The sequence below is a fragment of the Phocoena sinus genome, chromosome 10, assembly GCF_008692025.1.
Source record: "Phocoena sinus isolate mPhoSin1 chromosome 10, mPhoSin1.pri, whole genome shotgun sequence".
Taxonomy (NCBI): domain Eukaryota; kingdom Metazoa; phylum Chordata; class Mammalia; order Artiodactyla; family Phocoenidae; genus Phocoena; species Phocoena sinus.
In genome coordinates, this window is record NC_045772.1 from 51,197,804 (window position 1) to 51,213,850 (window position 16,047).

Below are 16,047 nucleotides of genomic sequence, written 5' to 3' on the forward strand. Positions count from 1 at the left end.
CAGAAAGAGAAAAACAAATATCATATATTAACACATATATGTGGAATCTAGAAAAATGGTACAGATGAACCGGTTTGCAAGGCAGAAATAGAGACACAGATGTAGAGAACAAACGTATGGACACCAAGGGGGGAAAGCGGCGGGGGTGGTGGTGGTGGTGATGGGATGAACTGGGAGATTGGGATTGACATATATAACTAATATGTATAAAATGGATAACTAATAAGAACCTGCTTATAAAAATAAATAAATAAAAGATATGCATAATTCACACGTTATTATCAGTACATATTATTGTGTATATTTTTATATAGTTATTCCATAAAACAGATTTTTCTTGACTTTAGCAAAGTCATTTATCGCGTTGTAATAAAGGTTTCCATTTAATTCGTGTCCTATTGGCAGTTAGGCTCTAAAGGATTAAACAATAAAATGTGGGTGTATTCAGTGGATACAAAATTGGATCTATTCATGAGTGCATATTAGAGTAAATATAAAGTCAAAAAGTTAAAATTATTTCTGTCTTTTCATGAAAGTTATTTCTTCTAAATAGATTGTCTACAAAATTTAAAGGCAAAAATACATATGATAATTAATGCATATCAAAATTTTAAATCAAAATTATTAAACTAAAACTAGTCCATCTCCAAAAAATGTTCATACCAGTGGACTGGTGCTGGGATACTCATGGCAGTTTGACTGTGGGATAAAGAAATGCAGCTGATCCCTTCACAGAGCTAAAGTTCAAGGCTTACCTCTGCAGGGCTCTGTGCCTAATTTACATATATTTAAATTTAAATGTTTTGGAAAAGTTAATTAAATCTTACTAGGTATTTTCATAAAAGTAAAACCATTTGCAAATCTAGAGTTCAATGTTCATCTAATTACCAATGTAAATAATCAGTATCATAGTTCATGCATTAGTTAGATCTAGGTCTACATCTGTAAGTTTAAGAGTAATGACAATGTTTAAAATATTGCCAGTTGTTTTTTCAGAAACCATATGCAACAGTTTTGAATAATGAGATAGTTGGTGGGTATCTTCCAGGCCACAAATTGGAGCATCAAGAGAAGCAAGAAAATTGATGCTCAGTACTGCTGGGAAATGTTGCTATTTATGTAAGAGGAAAGGTATGACAAGGTTATTTGTCTCTCTTACCTGAGAACTTCCACTGCTCCAGTCCTCTTCTTGCTCAAAGCAGTGTTTCACCTCCAGCACTGGGAATAGCATAACCTGTATACCTTCAGGACAGTCATATGCGTATAGTTCAAGGATATGAGGCAAGAGGTGTTTCCCTGCAGGCCTGAAGGATGTTAGTCTTGAGAGCAGTGTTTGGGATTACCAGACACGTGCAGGCCTTGAGTGCCAGATCGTAAGTAATAGAGTTCATGAGCTCTTCAATAAAATGTGTGTGTGTGGTGGTGTGACATGCTGCCAGTATTCTTTACGTAGTGTTACCTCCATGGAGCCCTTCCTTCCTCCAGCAAGAATCCTTGAAATCATCCTGGACCCCTTTCTTTCACATCCTCTATCAAATCCATCTCCTAATCCTATTGGCATTGACTTCAAAGATAATTCTTGAATTTGACCATGTATCCAGCTTCTACCACCACTATCGTAACCAAAGCCACTGTTATCTTTCATCTTTTGTTGGTGCTCTGTGCCTCCTCAGTCATCTGGTTCCACTCTTCCCTCCCCTGATGCCTCCTAAAGTCTATAACAGTAGGCAGTCATCCTCTTAAAACATAAGTAGCAACATGTTGATCCTGAGCTCAAATTACTTCAATGCCTTCCTGCTCCATTTAGAATAAAGGTTACGGTCTTTGCCATGGTCTACAAGGCGGTCCCTCATTTGCCCCCTCTCCCCCTCTCTTTCTTCATTGCCTGCCGTTTACTCTTTGCTTGCTGTATTTCAGCCACAGGGGCCTTCCACTGTCAGATACTCCCAGCACATGTCACCCTCGGAGCTTTTGTCCTTCTCATTGCCCATAACTGAAACCCTCTACGCCAGAGTCAACCACTAGTCCTGAGCTCATTCCCTGCTGACCCTTTCTAAAAAGCAAACTAACTTTGTCCTCTTCTATTACTTTTTTTTCTTTAGCAATTTTTTAAATTAAAGTATAGTTGATTTACAATATGGTGTTAATTACTGCTGTACAGCAAAATGATTCAGTTATACATGTATACGTTTTTTAATATCCTTTTCCATTATGGTTTATCGTAGCATACTGAATATAGTTCTCTGTGCTATACAGTAGGATCTTGTTGTGTATCCATTCTATATATAAAAGCTTACATCTGCTAACCCAACCTTCTACTCCATCCCTCTCCCAACCCCCTTCTCCTCGGCGACCACCAGTCTGTTCTCCATGTCCGTGTTTCTGTTTTGTAGATAGGTTCACTTATGGTATTTGTCTTTCTCTTTCTGACTTACACTTCGTATGATAATCTCCAGTTGCATCCATGTTGCTGCAAATGGCATTATTTCATTTTTTTTTTTTTTTTTTTTTTTGCGGTATGCGGGCCTCTCACTGTTGTGGCCTCTACCGTTGCGGAGCACAGGCTCCGGACGCGCAGGCTCAGCGGCCATGGCTCACGGGCCCAGCCGCTCCGCGGCATGTGGGATCTTCCCGGACCGGGGCACGAACCCGTGTCCCCTGCATCGGCAGGCGGGCTCGCAACCACTGCGCCACCAGGGAAGCCCCTATTTCATTCTTTTTTATGGCTGAGTAGTATTCCATTGTATATATGTACCACATCTTCTTTATCCGTTCATCTGTCAATGGACATTTAGGTTGTTTCCATGTCTTGGCTATTGTGAATAGTGCTGCTGTGAATTTAGGTGCATGTATTTGTTTGAATTATAGTTTTGTCTGGATATATGCCCAGGAGTGGGATTGCTGGATCACTCCTCTATTCTTTTACTTTGCTATATTTTTATATTGAGAATAAATAAAAATATAAATTTTTATTTGGAAGACTTATCAGTACCTGATATAACATATCTATTTTAAAATGTTATGTATCTTTCATCCGGATGTGTCATTTTAGATTTGGTTTATGTGGTTCAAGGACCTGACTTAATCCCCTTGCTCTCCTGGAGATGGACATTTTACCCAGGTTTGGCCATTCCTGTCCACAGTGATTGGTTTGAGATTGGACAAGTGGAGCAAATAGGTATCTGCCTAATACTGTTTCTGAAACACTTTGGAAATAGAAGCTCTGATTTTGTTGGAGTTGCTAAGTTGGAGCTACTAGTAGCCATTCCACCCATCTATGGGAGTAACCGCTTGAAAATAAAGACAACACAGAGGAAATTACACTTAAGAGAAGGAAAGAGAGATTCTTGAATATTTAGTTTGAGCACCTGGATTTTCAGTTCAATGATCCAATCAATTCATCTTTTCACTTAAGCCAATTTGATTTGCAGCCACCAAAAGATTCTGACGAATATAATTACACTGCATTATGCCTATATTTACCTCAACATTCTCATACAATGATTTCTGGGTAAATCAGATTCCATTGAAGCGTTGGTGTATCTAAAAAGAATTACCACATGGAGGGTTGTAATAATAATATGATATAGTATATTAATATTATTATCTTAATATATAACATACCAGTTATATAATAATAATAATCTAATCTAATAATAATCTAATATAATTATAAATAATCTATAATATAAAAATAAATACCCTAAATGTTATACACTAAATACAGCATTTCCCATAGTCTAAGAGAAAACAACCCAAGAAGTTGAACAATTCACAGGGTGTTTTCTCATCAGTGTTCCGTACCCAACCTTACACCTCTGCCCTCAGATATGTGCCTCTCTTAAAAAAAATGCGTCTTGTTTCTAAACTCCCATGGGAGAAACTCCACCCACCTTTTGGGAAATCCTACCCTTATACACAGGATTTGGTTTTATTCCCGGGTCCATCCCTCTTCCCTAGCATTGCATTTCCCGAAGTCTGAGTTTTTCAGCCTATAATAATGCCCAGGGCTGGGAGTGGAATGAGGGAGAGTGGTGGGAAGGGGTGGCACCAGCAGGCCAATCCAAGGTAGCCTCTGGAATTTCAAGTGCCTCAGAGTAGCCCAGGGCGGCCGTGGGTGTCCCAAATCCAGACTGCTTTTCAGGTCTCCCTGCTAGGGGGAGTGGCAGACATTTTGTCCAACAAGTATTTCCTCTGGTCCCACAATTAACTGTTGGATCACACACATACAAGCACTAACAATTCTCAAAGGCAATGTCGTCTAGAAAGCAACGATTTTCTAAGCACCCTCCTGGAGTCTTGCAGAGTTGTGTCAGTTCTTTTTCTTGATCCTACCTCTAACCTTTATTAGAAATGATACTCTCTCAGTCATGATGGGAGCCTGAGAAGGTCTTACATGTGCCATAATGTATAGGAGCTGATTAAATTTTTAGCCCAGGGATCATCTTCCTCCCCAGTGTCCTGGTCTGGGGGAAGTGAGATGGGAAGTTGTCTACAGAGGGGACAGTTTCATTAACTTAGTTACAATATCTTTCTCCCCTGTTGGGTCTGGGGCTCCTTGAAAAGTTCTAAGTTTCACAGCCAGAGTAGATAGTTAATAAACAGGTGCTGGATTAACGAGTGACATCTGCCATGGTTATATTTAGGATTCATCACTCGTGAATATGTTCATGGACTTTATTTATACACATTACTAAACAAATGGATTTGAAGACTTTATTTTGGGCCAAGCTCTTAGTTTTCCAGAAGTTGCTGATTAAGATAAAAATATCCGAGAAGGAAAATAAATCCTTAAGCTCCAGTAAAGTGGAATCAGTTCCCATATTGGCCAGAAGAGGGCAGAGTCCCTGTGGGAATGTGGCAGGATAGATGTTTTTTTTTTTTTTTTTTTTTCGATACGCAGGCCTCTCACTGTTGTGGCCTCTCCTGTTGCGGAGCACAGGCTCCAGACGCGCAGGCTCCGCGGCCATGGCATGGCACGTGGGATCTTCCTGGGCCGGGGCACGAACCCCTGTCTCCTGCATCGGCAGGCGGACTCTCAACCACTACGCCACCAGGGAAGCCCGGATAGATGTATTTTGATACTGCAGAAAGGTTTTGGAGCATAGGCACTGACTAGGGAAGGGAAGAGTAAATGGCAAAGAGAATCTGGTGGGAGACAGAGGAAGAAATAATTTCTAAAAGGTGACATGAGATTTTTAAAATTCTGTTTACTTCATTCAGATTCATCATTCATTTATTAATTTATTCCTTTATCAAACATTGCTGAGCACTTACTATGTGTCAGACTCTGTGCCTGGGGTGAGCAATGCAGAGATGAACACAGCGGACATGGTCTGGGGAGTGTACAGGCCAGTAAGGGTTACAGGCATTAAACAATTAAGTGCGTGTGTAATTAGTGATTTTGATAAGAGCTATGGAAGAAAATAACAGGATGTTATGAGAACTGCTTTAAGTTGGAGGAGTTCTCTCTGACGAAACCTGATGGTTGAAGAGTCATGTGGAAAGTTAGGAGACACGTGTTCCAGGCAGAAGGAATAGCTTGTGTGAAGGCCCTGAGGTTGGAGGGGGGTTGGAATCTTCAAGGAATTAAAAGCAGGTCAGTGTGGCTGCACACGGGTAGCGGCATGAGGTAGATTTGGAGAGATGAATGAGGATCATGCGGGGCCTTTTAAGCCACGCTCAAGGGTTTGGATTGTCTTTTTCTTTCAATTTGAAAGCAGTCACCATTTATTAACTGACCAGATTACAGAAATAATCCAGGTAGATACCTTAGTTCATCCTTCTAATAAGCCTATTGATCTGGTGCCAGCATCTCCACCTTCTAGAAGATGGGTGGTCTTTTTCTTCATTACACCTAGTGGAGAAGACAATTTGAAGGGTCACGGGAAGTTGTTTGCTTCCCTGAGACGTTTTCCAACAGAACAGATCTCATGAATCAGATCCTCCACGCAGATGATGCCACATTTACTAAGTGATTGAGCAATCCATGTGTTATCTGTCAGGGCAATTCACTTCTTGTTGATTTTGCTGTAGCCAAACTTGTAGATCAGTTCGTTCTCTGACTCCAGGTTTGGGTACCCCCAATGCAACACGTGGTTCCACAATCTTCACTGAAGCCTCGTTGAGCTTCACAAAGGTGTCACTGAAGACCTGGAGGAGGCGAAGAAGCTGCAGCACCTTTCGGACCTCTGAGCTCACACCATTGCTACCTCTGATCCTGGTGACAAGTGCCAATCTGGGTTCCTCAGGCACATAGAAGTCGCCAGCTTTTCTTGCCCTCCTAGCCATTCGAATATTGCTTCTGTACATTTGCCTACACTCCTTGTAACAGTGCTTAGCCTTTTCATTGATGAACTTCCTCCTTGCCTTTCAAAGCCTCTTTTGGATAACTTCTCAGGAGCTTGATCTTCAGCTCTGTGAAATTTCTTTGCTTTTTCTTAACGGTTCCTGGTACAGCAGGAACCTTCTTTTTCTCCTCTTCTGCACCCTCCATGATTCCAGCCAGAAAAGAGCAGGTTTGGATATTCTTGTCCAAGCAACGGGAAGCCCTGAAAGGGTCTTAAGCAGAGGCATGGATCATCTTATTCATATTTTGAAGATTACTCTGGGAGTTCCCTGGTGGTCCAGTGGTTAGGACTCTGCACTTTCACTGCTGAGGGCCCGGGTTCGATCCCTGGTCAGGGAACTAAGATCCCACAAGCCGCGAGGCGGGCCAAAAAAAAAAAAAAAAAAATCACTCCAGCTGCAGTGTAGAGAATGAACTGGAGGGCTATTGGGGGAAGAAGGGGTGTTAGGAGGCTGTTACAGTAGTTCAGGGAAAAGACGATGATAGCTTGGACTAGGGTGGTGACAAAACGTGGCAAGAACTGAGTGAATTAGAAACATATTTGAGGACAGACTTGGCAAGACTCGGTAATCAGAGGTTGAGAAAAGGTGTCAAATGTTTTCTGACTACTTTCTATCATGAGCAATTGGGGAAGTCTAGGGAAAGGCAGGCTGGGGGTGTGAGGATGGAGAGTGGAGAGGAGAAAATGAAAAGTTCAGTGTTGGATCCCTGTAGCTTGAGATCCCTGTGAGATACCCAAGTGAAGATATTCTGGCCTGGAGCTCTGAAAGGAGGGCTGAGTGAGAGATTCAAACTTGTGGATCAGCCCTATATAAAAATGGCATCTAGGGGCTTCCCTGGTGGCGCAGTGGTTGAGAGTCCGCCTGCCAATGCAGGGGACACGGGTTCGTGCCCCGGTCTGGGAGGATCCCACGTGCCGCGGAGCGGCTGGGCCCGTGAGCCATGGCTGCTGAGCCTGCGCGTCCGGAGCCTGTGCTCCGCAACGGGAGAGGCCACAACAGTGAGAGGCCCGCGTATCGCAAAAAAAAAAAAATGGCATCTAAAACCATGAATGTGGATGAAGTTACAGAGTCAGGGAGAACACAGAAGGATGAGATGTCCCAGGACTGAATTCTGAGAAACTGTAACCAAGGCAGGGATCACAAACATAGTCTGGATTTTGTGGATTAATGGGAAGAAAGTCCTTTCAGAAATGTATCCAGTGAGGGGCCACCTCATCTTTCTTTCCTTGTAAGGAACTCTTATGTATTAGTTTCCTGCTACCACTGTAACAAATTATCTCAAACTCAGTGGCTGAAAACAATACAGATTTATTCTCTTCAGCTTCTGGAGGTCAGAAGTCCAAAATTGGTCTCACTAAAATTAAGGCATTGGCAAGGCTGCGTTCCTTCTGAAGGCTTGGGGGAAAATCTGTTCCCTGGCTTTTTTCTGGCTTCTAGAGGCTGCCCACATTCCTTGGTATGTGACCTGCTTCCCTCTTCAAAGCCAGCAAATGACAGGTAGAGTTTTTCTCTTGCTGCGTCCCTCTGACTCTGAGTCTCCTCTCTCCCTCTTTTATTTCTAAAGATGCCTTGCGATTCCATTGGGCTCACTGGGATAACCAAGGATACCGTCCTCATCTCAGGACCTGCTGATCAGCCGCTCTACTTCCATCTGCAGCATTAAATCCCCCTTGCCATGAAATGTATTGTAACAAATTCACAGGTTCAGTAGATTAGGACATGGGCATCTTTGGGAGTCATTATCCTGCCGACCAAACGTTACAAGTCTTGCTTATTCCTCTTTGGAAAAGTGTAAAAGGGCACACACTACTCCTCAAGTCCTAGAAGAAAGTCTCCCGTGATAGTCCAAAAGGGTGCGCTTGACAAAAGTGGTGAGACTTGCTTGTGTGTCTGTGTATATTTGTGCACCCATACCTACATTTCAGCAATTCACTCAGTTGGATAAGAAAGGAAAACAACTAGTGAAGTCATTGATTAGGGACTTTTTTATATTTATTCCCTTGACAACTAGAATAGGGATCCTTGGGCTGTTATAACGAATGTCTCTGTCTTAGCGCATTTGGGCCGCTATAACATAATACCATAGATGGGTAGCTTGTAAACAACAGAAATGTATTTCTTACAATTATGGAGGTCGGGAAATCCAAAATCAAGGTGCTGGCAGATTCGTAGTGTCTGATGAGGACTCGCTTCCTGGTTCTTAAACGGCCATCTCGCTATGAACTTCCAGGAAGGGGTGAAGTATCTCTCTAAGGTCTGTTTTATAACGGCACTAGTCCATTCACGAGGGCTACACCTTCGTAATCACCCCCAAGGGCCCCAACTCCAAATATCATCACATTGTGAGTTAGTATTTTCAACAGATGAATTTTGCAGGATACAAACCTTCAGTTTATAGCAGTCTCTTAGTAAAACATAATGTCACTTAATACTTGTTAGAATGGTAAACAAACAAACAAACAAAAACACCCACAAGTGCCTCCCCACCCCCCTGCCCTGACGATACCGGCACTGTGTATTCAGTAACCTGTAACAATCATTTGTGGCTGGTACCGGTGTCACAGCAACTCTAATCTACACAGAAGGAAATTGAAGTTTTCGGAGGTTATGTAGATGTGCCAAAGTCACCCAGATGATACAAGATTAAGGTGGAGACAGAATTCAGTGCTCTCTGACCCTGGGCCCGTATCCTTATTTATTACTTCATCTTACTTCTCTCAGAGCTGTTTTCTATTTAGAGGCAAAATGTCTGAGTTGGACTATGATATATACATATGGAGAATCATATTGCATGTACATATAGATATTATATATACTAATACATATGAAAAAGCCAAATGCCTACTAACCCATTGAAGTTTTTTTTTCTTTTTTTTAATTTTTTTTTGCAGTACGCGGGCCTCTCACTATTGTGGCCTCTCCCGTTGCGGAGCACAGGCTCCAGACGCGCAGGCTCAGTGGCCATGGCTCACGGGCCCAGCCGCTCCGCGGCATGTGGGATCTTCCCGGACCAGGGCACGAACCCGCATCCCCTGCATCGGCAGGCGGACTCTCAACCACTGCACCACCAGGGAAGCCCCCCATTGAAGTTTTTGATCAATATAGATGTAAAAAAGCAAATAAGGCAGATTGAATGAAATCAGCATTTTTATTACTTGGCTGATATAAATTTTACTTGGACCAATAGCTGTTTGTTTATTTACCCTATAATGTTCCCCTTCCCCCCGGTTTTTATTATGGTAAAATATACCCAATAATGTTTTGTATTAAAAAAGATGAGACTTTGGTGTCTAAATTTTTTTGAGTGAGTTAATGCACTTTCTTGAAGTGAATGCTTATTCATTTCAATTCTCGTTTAAAGAAATATTTGAGGCTACAAACTTATACCTAAGAACCACTTTAACTGTTCCCCATACGTTCTGATATGTAATACCTTGATGGTTGTTCAGGTCTAGATATTTCGTAATTTCCGTTATCATTTCCTTTTTAACTCATGAATTGTTTGGAGGTGCTTTTAATCAAAATGTGGTATTCCTCCTTTTCTATATTGCTGTTGTTGTCTAACCTGGTGATAATGTGGTTAAAATGTAATCTCTATGCCATCAGATTTTTGAAAAATTTCGTGCTGTCTTTGTGACTGGTATGGGATCGATTTGGATAAGTATTGTATGTGTGCCTAATAGAACGTGTATCTTCAATTTGGAGAGTACACTTTCATGTAGCTGTAATTAGCATGTTGAATCCACGATGCATGGCCTGCCACAAAAATACAATTTAAAAATTTTTCACTGGGAGTAGACTTCCTCTGTCCCTGGGGATAAATTCTGGAAATTGTGGTGTCTTTTCTGCGGACTCTGAAGTAATAAACAGTCCTGTTCTCACTTTGGTCCCCAGATCACCATCTCTGGTGAGTGTCTGGCAGGATATACCAATCAGTGCTTCAGTCTGCATTCAGGTGAGATGGCACCTCCCTCCATGTGGATGGCTGTGGGCTTCCTCGGGGGATATGGCTGGCTTCTGGATCCTAGTCTCTTCTCTCTCCCCCATCGGCCTCTTCTTAAGCTGCTGCTCTGTGTGTCTAAGCTTCCTATCTTAGTGAATGGCACCAGCACCCACTGCCTAGGTCAGAACTGGCAATTTTCCCGGACTCCTCTTCCCATTTCCACTCCTATTTCTAACAAACACCAAGAGTCATCAACTCTGCTTCCCAAATATGTCTCAAATTGGTTCAGTTCTTTCCATCTCTGCTGCTGCTGCCTCTGTTCAGACCACCTTTATCGCTTGCTTCCATCATTGCAATCACCTGAGAGCAGATCCCCATCTCCACTTTGCACCCTACTTAATTCTTTCTGCTGTAGCCAGTGATTTTTCTAAAGTATAAATCTGATTACATCATTCTCTGCTCAACTCATTCAGTGGTTCCCTATAGATCATAGAATAAACTTCAAACTTCTTAACTTTGTTTACACGGTCCTTCAGGATCTGGCTCTGTTTTAAAAAATTTCTCTCCAGAGTCTTGTGTGATCATTTCCCTCTTCCTAAAACAAACCTACACTCTAGCCATTCTTACAGGCCCTAAAATATGCTATGCTTGTTCACCTTGAAACATAATGTATAGGACTTTATGTCTTTGAGATTGATGATCTTTCTTGAGTTTACACATCTTAACTCCAAAAGAGTGGAATGATGGAAAAAAGATTAACACACACACACGCACACACACAAATACATACAGATATACACATACATTTGTGTATATAGACACATATATGAATATATATTTTGGATAAATATATGGAAAATGTACATAAGTGTATGCATATATGATGGAAATTAGCAATCAATAAATGCTTTTAAAAACTGTACATGGGTATTCAGTTATAGACAGCAGGTTACACAATACATTAATTTTCTCTTCTTCCCTAGATTCCATCAGAATCATAGTAAAGGCATGTAAAAGCGATAAATCCATGGGTACACAAAGAATGTGATTGGAATCAATAAAAAATAAGAGATTTCCACATATTTCTGGAATACAGATTCAGCAAATTTTGCAGAGCAGAAGAAGCTGCCTCTTCCAATGCACACAGAGGAAGACAGAGGCAAGAGAAATCAGATTTGCCCAGAGGAATCCCAGAAAGACTTAGGATTCTGGAATTCCAAGTAGAGTAGTGGGTGGTATTTAGGCTTAGGGCTGAAATCCAGGTGATTACATGGGTCAGTGGACTGCCATCCATTTCTCTGGGCATAAAATGTCATCAATTTGGTTTCTCTCCTGAGCCTAGAAGTCAGAGGTGACTTCCCAGGAGACCTCAAGTGTCTTTAAAAAAAAAAAAAAAGAAAGAAAGAAAAAAAGAAGACCTCCATATACCTGTGGTATGAAGAGTTGAAAAGATAAAATCAAGAAAGTCCCCAGAAAACAAAACAGAGAGAAATTTAAAAAATATATTTAAAATATCCAAGCAGTGTAGAGGATTAAACCAGCCCTATCTGATCAACAGGGCATCCAAAAGATAGAATAGAGAAAACAAAGGTGAATAAATTATCAAAGGAACCATATAAGAAAATTTTCCAAGATTAGAGTCAAATAATCAACTTCTCAGTGAAGCATTCCCAGACTAGCCCATTAAAACTGTAGTCCCTCCACCTAGCCCCTCCTTACTTAATTGTTCTCTTTTCAACTTATAACCACCTGGCATACAATGTATTTTACTTGTTTGTTTAATGTCTCTCTTCCCATTAGAATGTAAGCTCCCTGCAGGTAAGGCATTCGGTCAGTTTTGTTCACTGGGGCATCCTCAGCGCCTACTCAGTGCTTGGTACAGTCGGTGTTCAATAATTATTTGTTGACTGAATGAATAATAGAATGACTCAAGAGATCTAAACCCTCATCTGCTGTGGAAAGAATTCAGTTGATAACGCCTCAAACTGGTTTCTCAATAAAATGATATATAGGCCTATAATTTAGAAATATGAGACAACCCCCTGAAGCAATTACTAAAACAGTCAAAGGCATTTAACTGCATCTGAGGAATAAGATGGGAGAGTAGGAGTGGGAGGGGGCAAGTCGCTGTTGATTTTCATCATAAGTTATTGCAAACTATTTGCTTTTTTCACCATGTGACTGTACTTTTTTGTTTGTTTGTTTTGTTTTTTGGGTTTTTTTTGCCGTACGCGGGCCTATCACTGTTGTGGCCTCTCCCGTTGCGGAGCACAGGCTCTGGACGCGCGGGCTCAGCGGTCATGGCTCACGGGCCTAGCCGCTCCGCAGCATGTGGGATCTTCCCGGACCGAGACACGAACCTGTGTCCCCTGCATCGGCAGGCGGACTCTCAACCACTGCGCTACCAGGGAAGCCCTGCACTGTTTTTTTTAAGAGTGTATATGTCTTAAAAAACATTTTGTATTTATTTTCTGTAACTATATATCAACAATAATAATAGCTAACATTTATTGAGCACTTATTACATGCTAGGCATTGTGCTAAGCTTTATATGGATTCTTGGGGAATGTATTACATATCTGTTGTCATTTTACATGGATTGAAAACATCTGGATTTAACTTAAAAATAGAAAAAAAAAACTCACTCAATCCCCAAATGTAAATATTTAGTAAGCTTAAACTCAATCGAATAAATTCTGCTTCTTAATCTTCATAACAAAGATATGAATTTGATATGCCTCTTCCTCTCCTTAAAATGCAAGAAACAAAGCATCATGCCATATTTTTTAAAGTTTTTATTTATTAGGAAATCCTCATAGAACTGCAAAAGCACCTGTCAACAGGAACTATAGAAACTGAAGGAAAAATTGTGCATAAGCTCTTTTGGAGACATCTGTCTGTGTCATCTGCTTGCTTTCCCACCACCCTTCTTTCCACATTTCTCTTTCAGTCGGTTCATCTGAAGTGTAATTGACCTTTGTTTCAGGAAATTTATGGGATTTTCACAACATGAAATGGCTTATGACAGAGTCATTTTTGGGCCTCAGCTCTGATCTGCTTCCTCCTGTCTGTGCCCGGATATTCTGCTGTGACGCCATCCATCACTGGTTCAGGAACACATGGTGCCATCACTGCGGCAAATCATCCTTCCATCATTCCAGAGGTGAAATTGAAACATTGATAGCTGTTAACAAAAATCCTTTTAGCACAGTTCTGTCGTTTGGACGCTTCTGGGGTTTAGACTGTGCTCTGGATCTGTTGGGAGCAGCCCCTTCTTCCCTTTCCTTTTTGCTTGACTAAACTCCTCCTCATTTCTCAGGCTTCAGCTGAGATGTGCCCCTGGAGAAGCCTTTCTCGACAATGACCCCACCTGAATGTGGATCCTGCAGCCCCCGGAGTATCCCTCTGACATTGACTTCATAGACTGACTTGTTGCTGCCATTTATTTTCAGTCTCCTGTTCTGGACCTCATGATCCCCGGGCACGGAGACTGAACTCTTCGTCTTGCTAGCTCCAGCACACGGTGTGGTGCCCTGGTATGTAGTAGGTGCTCAGTAACCATTTGAATGAATGAATGAATGAATGAATGAAAGCCACTGTCACTGTGTACAGTTCCACTTTAGTTTCACATACTGAGTATGTATGAAAAATAACAACCAAAACAACTGGACAGCTGTGCTTAACAATTTCTGAGTGAAAGGCTAATGAGTTAAATAATCTTGGCCTAAATCCAGAAGTTAAGGGAAAAAGAGATAGCGAGAAGGCTGTGCATACTTCCTGTGTTCTGTAGGAAATAAACATTTCCTAAGCTCTTTTCCTCCAGCAATTTCCGAAGTTGAGAATGCACCATATAATTTTATAGCCCCATGAAAGAAGAAAGTAAAATGCTTTCAAAATGGTTTGTGCCACATGCTGTAACATAGCCTCTTATTTATGGCTTGAAAAATAGGTGAGGGAAAGTTGTTATATATTCCTATTTCTTCAGAGCCTTTGAATAATAGTTAACAAAGACCACACTGAAAATTGAACTTATTACTCATGAGATCAGCTTCTGAATTATGTGAAGCAAAAAAGTTTCCAATACAGTCCCCTCCGCCACCAATCCCTCCATCCCCTCAGCTGGCATGAGAGAAGCATCGTAGTTACTTCATGCCTTTTCTACTGCTGCTCCTCATTGGACCAGAGCTAATATGCGCTGACTGCCCTTCCAAATGATAGGAAAAAGTTGAAAGAGAACTTTAAAGGTGATTTTAAAATTTTAATCTAAGGCTAGTTGAAAGATGATTGTTTAAGGTCGTTCTGTGATTATTGGGAAATTGGGCAAGATTTCATTTTGTAGTTCAAGTATGTGACAGGCGAAGAAATAGCAAATCAAAGAGAAAAATAGAAGAACAAAATTATTCTACTTTGATGGCTTATGTGTTTTATCTGTGATGCTAGATTTTCAGTTTATGTAACTCTGAGGGAAAATGGATACATCAGGATGCTATTAATAATAATTGTGGGAAATTTTTCATTGATTTATGTGAGATCAGACTCTGGCCCATTGTCTCTTTTCTTTCGGCAGTTTTTTCTTTTGTAAGAAAAGTACTTTGGTTAAACAGAGTGTATCATTGACCTGAATGGTGTTCCAGAGACATGTTTAGTTACAAGTTGAAACAGTGTTGGTCCCAAATCTATTACCAGAATAATAGTCACGTTATCTCTCATTCATCTATGGGTGATAATATGTGATGTTTCAGTTACTTTCTTCACTAGCTCTACTTTGTTTACTAGACCCTAGTTGGCATTGTATATTGTTATTATTATTATTTATGCTTAATTATGAATTACTTTTTATGTTATCTTAAATTTGAGGAAGGACATATCTCCCACACATATTTAAAGTTAAGTATATCTATATATAAATATATTAATATATAAATTAAAATACAAAATTAAGTTAAATTTATTTAACTTAAATTATATTAAGTTAAATATATAAATATATATATACATTTTATACATACATACATGTATGTATATGTGTTACATATATATATACACATATAACTGCAGTGGTTGTGAAATAGACAAGCTCTCTCGTGAAACTCCACTGCTGACTATGAGGTTGCTATTTTGCCATTTGTTGGTTTCAGACTCCAGTAGCTTCTGTTATCAGTCCAGGAAGTTCCTTGTTTCTCTAACCTGGAAATATAATAGGAAGCCATGTACACGTGAGCTATGGGAGAGCCAGGAAGGGTTCCCCCCATCCGTTACTCTTTCCTTATTCTAAATTCTCATCACTTGGAACTGATTCCTTTGTGTTTAGGCTTTGTGGGCATCCTGGTATCACAGAATCCTAGAATTTTAAGCCTAGAAGGAATATTAAAGATCTGATCCAACCACCTTCCTAAGCCTGTAGATAAGGAAACTGAAATTCAGAATTTTGTCCAAGGTTTTACACTCTGAGGGTGGTAGAACCACTAGAATCAAGGCCTTCTGAAGGTCACTTCTGCCGACTCTCACTGTGTTCATTCATTTCTTCGCTCTTTAATTTACGGCATAGTCAGGATTCTTCCGGGTGAAAGTGAGAAAAACCCAAATCTGACATACTTCAAGGAAAGAAGAAACGTTATTAGCCTCTGGGTACGATAGGCTCAAATAATGTCTTCCACACTTGGACTGTCTCCAGATCTTGCCTCCTGTCTGTGTGGGCTTCATCCTCAGGCAAGCTCATCCCGTTGCTGTGGCAACACGCCTTCCTCCTCACC

General features: G+C 40.8%; 1 non-coding gene and 1 pseudogene across 1 annotated transcript; one reads left to right on the plus strand and one right to left on the minus strand.

Annotated features, from left to right (window-relative positions):
• Nucleotides 1-5,772: 5,772 nt before the first annotated feature.
• Nucleotides 5,773-6,496, minus strand: LOC116761119 (annotated as a pseudogene).
• A 119-nt stretch (nucleotides 6,497-6,615) lies between these two features.
• TRNAE-UUC lies at nucleotides 6,616-6,688 on the plus strand. The gene has a single exon. It is a non-coding gene; the product is annotated as a tRNA-Glu (tRNA).
• The last annotated feature ends 9,359 nt before the right edge of the window (nucleotides 6,689-16,047 follow it).